Source organism: Geospiza fortis, unplaced genomic scaffold (genome assembly GCF_000277835.1).
Source record: "Geospiza fortis unplaced genomic scaffold, GeoFor_1.0 scaffold32, whole genome shotgun sequence".
Taxonomy (NCBI): Eukaryota; Metazoa; Chordata; class Aves; order Passeriformes; family Thraupidae; genus Geospiza; species Geospiza fortis.
Window position 1 is genome coordinate 1,869,477 of NW_005054428.1, and position 6,690 is coordinate 1,876,166.

Below are 6,690 nucleotides of genomic sequence, written 5' to 3' on the forward strand. Positions count from 1 at the left end.
CTGCTGGCATAGACAAGGCTCTGCACAGCAGCACAAACACATTGCTCAGTTCCAATTAAACCCCGGCTTTATATCACCTTGCTGCTGATAAGGCTCTGATTAATGGAAGAATTGTCTTTTTATTTTTTCCCAATAAATTCCCCTGTGTTAATTGTTTTTTCCCTCTCGCATTTCTCGTTTCGGAGGCGCTTTCGAGGAGGGCTTGCTGATTGTGCTGGAAGTGCTGTGGGAACACTTAGTCTCTTCCTGGTTTTGTTTTTTGGGGCTAAGTGCTGCCACTGAGAGCAGCAGGTCCAACAGACAAACCAGCCCAGCGAAATCCTGCCCCGGTGCCTCCCGATAAACAAGTGCAGATTCATGTGTTTGTCCATGACACAGAAAGTGCCAGAACAATGATTTGGTGACTTTTGCCAGGGTTGTTTCCTCTGCACAGCCAGCTTCCCTGGCGGAGCCTCAGCAGCGTAGCAACAGCTCAGCAAAACAAAAGCCAACCACGGCCAGGCTTTAGGAAAACATTATCCCGGTCTGAAGGGTGGGGCTGTGCTTTCCAGAGGAGCTGGGACCAGCCCCAACGGCCCAGGCTGAACACCAGCAGTGTTAGCCAAGCTCCTGGGAAGAGCTTTGGATCCATGGGACAGGTGGCTGCTGCTCTGTGCCCGTGGGTGGTGTCCATGTGTGTCATACGAGGGGCACAGGGCTGGAATATCCAGGTAAAAATGGGCTTTTAGTCACCCAAGAGCCTCTGCTCTCTGGAGTGATGGCAGGGGGAAATGGCTCCATCAGCAGCTGGTGGTGCAGGCCATGAGGGGCAGGGGTCCCTGCTCAGGGGGATACACCTGACCCTGCCTCTGCCCCGGACAGGTGAGAAAACAGGTGAGAAAACAGGTGAGAAAACAGGCCCTACAGATCCTCACTCAGGTATGAACTCAGGTAAAACTCAGGCCCTGCAAATCCTGACTCAGGTATGAACTCAGGTAAAACTCAGGCGCTACAGATCCTGACTCAGGTATGAACTCAGGTGAGAAATCAAGTGAGAAATCATGTGTGAAATCAGGCACTGCAGATCCTGGCTCAGGTATGAATTCAGGTAAGAACTCAGGTAAAACTCAGGCCCTGCAGTTCCTGACTCAGGTAAAACTCAGGCCCTGTAGGCCCAGGCTCAGTAAGAACTCAGGTAAAACTCAGGCCCTGCAGACTCTGTCTCAGGTCAGAAGTCAGGCTCTGCAGATGCTGGCTCAGTAGGAACTCAGGCCCTGCAGACCCCAGCCCCAGCAGCTCTGACACCAGAGCCAGCAGGGACACGTGGCACTCAGCCCCTGCAGTGCCCTGGAGCATCTCTGGACACTGCCACCACCCTGGGGACACTCACAAGGGAACAGTGCTGAGTGCCAGATCCACACCTGGGACCTGCAGCTTCTCCCCAGCCGGGCCAGCACAGGGGAAGCCCAGCCAAGAGCTCGGAGGGACGGGGTGTGGAAGAGACCAGGCAAAGCCAGGCCTGATAAAGCACAAGGAGATTGTGAGCAGGGCAGGGACCAGGCAGTCTGGGCCAGGGGAAGGTGTCTGAGCTAAAATTCTGGGCTCAAAAGCCCTGCCTGGTGCACAGCAGGAGGTTCTCATGCTGTGAGAACCTGCAGGAAACTTCCAGCTCTCTGTGCCCTGTGCCCTGGGCATCTCCTGTTCGGTGACTGTGAGCCAGTCCCTCACTTCCAAAATAATTTAAAAGATTTATTAAAACCTTATCAGAAACACAACAGAAGATTGAATAGAGAAAACATCACAGCTCCAGGAGCAGAGGATGTTCCCCACCATGTGCTCACCCACACCATGGAGGTTTCACCTTTTAACCCTTTGCCCCCCCAAAGTTCTGTCCATGACTCCTCCTTCCCTGACCAGGGGTGCAGATCACCGCCTGACACCTTGAGTGGGGGGCAGCTGTTGCCATGGTAACGAGTGACCCTCCCAAATGTCCCAAACCCAGGGCACCCCTGAGAACAACACAAGGCAGTAAAACACAACTATAAATCTATAAAACTTCTCTTACATATATACAGGATATTTGCCTTTTATTGTGAGAGTCAATCATGGCATTGCTCATCTCTCTCACCACCATCACATCTGCTCCAGCTGTGCAGCCCTGTTCCCCTCACTGCTCCCTGGCTGTGCTGTGGGATGTCTGAGTGCCTTCCCTCAGTCAGGGCAGCCTTTCCCTTTCCTCTCCCATTCCCACTTTCGAAGCTTTCTGCACTTTCTTTGCACATCTCCACCCCACTGCTGTGCTCTCCTGCTCCACTTTTCCTTCCCCTTCCTTTATCTCCCAGCCTTTTTGTTGTTACGACTACACTGATTAATTCCACTTTCTTCCTTTCACCTTTTCCTCTCCACTCTTCCTTGTACTTTCCACAGCAGGCAAGGTTTTAGATTTAAGTTTAAAAAAAATAGGACAACAGGAAAGAAAAGGGATGGGGCAGAGAGGTCAAGAGAGGAGATGTGGGGCAGTGAAAGAGAAAGAAGCAGCAGGAAAGGGCATCCCAATCTCAGCTCACACTTCTGGGGTGGGCAGTGAAATGAGTTGAATATTTCATTTATATGAAATATTTCTGTTAAATACATTACGTTTATATTACTAAAGGCACCCACCCACAGGCAGAGCCCACCCCCAGCCCAGGGGGAATGAGCAGCTCACGTCCCTCTGCTCAGGGGGCTTCTCCAGGGCACAGGGCCAAGCTCTTTTCTGAGCTGTTTTTGAGCTCTCATTGTTTTTGTGGTGGTTCCCCGGGCTCCAGTGGGGTAAACCGGCTGGGAATGGCCTCGGGGGATACTCTGGGGAAGAGCCAGGAGTGCCCTGAGGAGCCAGGGGGAGGTGGCACCAATTCTGTGCCTGTGCTGTGCCCTCTCCCGCCACAGGCACAGCCTCTGGGGGCTCTGGATGGGAGATCTGGGCTGCTCATGAGTTGGCCAAAGTCCCCTTGAGCAGATTTATGGCAAATGTTGGGTCCAGCAGTGAAAGGAACCATGACAGGGAACAGGGAGAATTCTCCAGCCTGAACTGAACAAAATGTCAAACCAGATGGGTCCTTCCAATCTCACAGTGCCCCTGCAAAGGAAGGGGAGGATGGAAGAGGAATCTGGGGCATGGACAGAACTGGCAAAGAAGATTCCCACTGCAAAGGAAAGGGAGGATGGAAGAGGAATTTTGGGAATGATGGAGAGAACTGGCAAAGAAGATTCCCACTGCAAAGGAAGGGGAGGATGGAACAGGAATTTTGGGCATGCAGAGTACTGGCAAAGAAGATTCCCATTGCAAAGGAAGGGGAGGATGGAACAGGAATTTTGGGCATGATGGAGAGAACTGGCAAAGCAGCTCCCTGGGCAGAGGGATGGGTGTTCTGGGGGAATGGCTGGGCAGTCACAACCTGCCCCTTGAGGGTTTGTTCATTCTCAGCCTCCTTTCTGATGTGTAGAACCTCAGGTGAAAGGTGCTGAGCAAATACAGAGCTCCCACACATGTCCTAAATTAGAGAGGAATTTTCCCTTTTTGCTGCCATGGGAATGTGCCAGCACTCAGACACGGCAGGGAGGAGGGGGCCCAGCAGTGCCTCACCCCCTGCCCAGGAGATTTGTGGGCACACTCCATGTGTGCCCAAACAGGCAAACAGGAGTGCCCAAGGCTGCTGCCCTTCTGCACCCCCTCCTTTTGCCTTTCTCCTCAGCCGCACCTCGAGCTGCTCCTGCCAACTTGTTCCAGATTGCAATGCAAGATGTGTTCTATTACCATCTGTATGGCAGATTATCTTTGTCAAGCGGGCAGTTTGCCTTATCTCTCTCTCTCTGAGTGATCACAATCACACCTCCCTCGGGAGGGGACACCTGCTGATAACAGCCATTGAATGTCCCTGCATGGCTGATAAGAACTACAGCATCCCATTGGGAGATGGGAGCCCAGAGGGAGGAGCCAAGCATTCCTACCCGGATAGAATCTGGAGATTCTGGAACACCAGCACGGCTTCTGCACTGGATTGCCCAGAGGAACAGCAGCTGCCTCTTCCCCTGGATCTCCAGAGGCAGAGACTGCACCTTTCTCCAGGATCCCTGCTCCAGCAGAACCACCCCTGGCACTGCAGGAGGGCTGAGCCACAATTCCAATGGGACTGCTGCCAGCACCCTGACCCACAGGGTGTCAGCTTGGGTTCTGACTCTGGCAGCGTTGGTTTAGTTCACTGCAGTGTTTATTTTATCCTTTTATTTTTTCTTCCCTATTAAAGAACTGTTATTTCCTGCTCCCATATTTTTGCCTGAGATCCCTTTAATTTAAAATGTATAGCAATTCAGAGGGATGGGGAGGGTTTACATTCTCCATTTCAGGGAGGCTCCTGCCTTCCTCAGCAGACACCTGTCTTACCAAACCAAGACAAAACTCACCTCACCCTGGCTGCTGGGACAGGAGCTGGAGGGCTCCCATGGGGGGCAGTTGGGGAGTTCTCAGGGCTGTGACTCATGGCTTTGAGAAAGGGATGAAAATTGGGGGAAAATGAAGTGCAGCTACTTCAATAAAGACGTGTGTAAGCTGCAGTTCCGGAGAGCCCACAGTTCAGCTGCTGCTTTATGGGTCATATCCCCAGAGGGCTTTGTAAAGTGCTTTTCTCTCTTAGCTCAGAAATGTTAAAGATCATGAATCTGTATGAAAATGACTCCACTTTGACGCTGACTTCAACATTTGGCTGGGTAGAGAATGTCAGTGTGGGTCTATTGAAAGGCTTTTTTTTTGATTCTGAGCCAGCAAATGTCACGTTTGAAGTGTGCTTTTCAACAGGGAGTCTCTGTGGAAAGAGCTGAGTCTCACATCCCACCATCGACCCAGGGATTTAAGGAAGATGTCAAATGCAGGTTGTGACTCCAATTGCTACATCCAGGTTTTGGGGAGGGATCCACTAAAACATGGAGTTTCAGCCCACCTGGGTGTGGTGCCAGGCTCTGTGCGGGGGTGCCCAGGACAGGTGAGGAGCAGTGGCCGTGTAATAAAACACAACAAGTTCCACCTCAACATGACAGGGGACTTCTTTCCATGTCTTGGGATCTCTGGCTGCTCAGAGTGATCCTGAGATACATTAGAAAATCTCTTTTCCCAGCCCGGTGGTCGAAGAAGGAGTCAGAGCTCTTCAGTTCTCAAGGTTGTTTATTGTTTCTTATCTATAAAATTCTTTCTCCTGTCCAGCCAAGGTCCATCCAGCAGGACACTCAGAGGCACTCTGCCTGCCCTGGGGCAGTGTTATCTTTTTATACAAAAAACTACGTGTGCATTATTTACAATAACTTCCCAATACCTATCACCTATGTCAGACAGTGAGCTTCTACTCTAAACCAATCTGTGAGTGCCACCATCACAGCAGAAGATGGAGGCCAGGAAGAAGAAGGAGAAAGGCTGGACACACCCAGATTCCTCCATCTTGCCCCCTGAACCCCCATTCTAAAAACCCCAAAAATGTATTTTTCACCCTGTGATAAATTCACTAATATTTTACTTAGACTTTTGTGGCTTGTAATTCTTCCTATAAGGTTGGTAATTGTTTTTTTCAAGGGCTGAATCAAAGGCACAGGGGTCTTGGGCTCTGTGCCAAGATCTCTGAGCCCCCTGGGCAGGGGCTCGAGCCCTCCAGGGCAGCCAGAGGGATGTCCTGGGTTCTGATATCCATGGAGCATGGGAACAGCTGCCCAGGGAGGATGTGGAGTCTCCTTGCTGGGGCATCCCAAACCCACCTGGATGTGTTCCTGTGTCCCCTGCTCTGGGCAACCCTGCCAGGGCAGAACTGTGATGCCAGAGGTCCCTCCCAACCCCAATATTCCATGATTCTGGGATTCTGTGGGCAGCTGTTTGTGAGATCTTTGGAATAAACCCATTTTTCTGTCCTGTGAAGCCCTCCAGGCTCCTCGGTGTGTTTTTGGCACCCTGGGAGCTCAGTTCCTACTGCCTGGGCTGAGCTGGATCTGCCCTTTTGGATCAGGGGAGAGGGAGAGCCTGGGCAAGCTGGAACAGCACCTCCACGTCTGATGCTTCGTTCAAGGGCTGCTCTCTCTGTGTCACCTTTGAATTTTCGCCAATTAGCCTCTGGAGTGTGATTTAAATATTGTTGCTAATGTTAATGGAGGGTGTGCATGGTTCTGTATTTACAGCTCGCCTGCAGGCTTGGAAAAACACTTGTCATCCAGACAGGAGAAGGAGCAGCAGGGTCAGAGTGCTGGAGGTGGAGAGGAAAGGTTTGCTGCCCATCAGAGATGTATAGTCCTCCTTGAGGTCCTGCTCAATCACCAGAATTGATAATTTTGTAGCTCTGTTTCTGCAGAACCCCTTGGAATGGGTGAACTTCATCCCTGGTTGTGATGGTGTTCACAGGGGTTCTTGGATGAGGGAAGAGACGAGGATCTGACTCCATGTTTCAGAAGGCTGATTTATTATTTTATGATATATATTACAATAAAACTATACTAAAAGAATAGAAGAAAGGATTTCATCAGAAGGCTAGCTAAGGATAGAAAAAGAAAGAATGATAACAAAGGTTTGTGGCTCGGCTCTCTGTCTGAGCCAGCTGGGCTGTGATTGGCCATTAATTAGAAACAACCACATGAGACCAATCCCAGATCCACCTGTTGCATTCCACAGCAGCAGATAATCATTGTTTACATTTTGTTCCT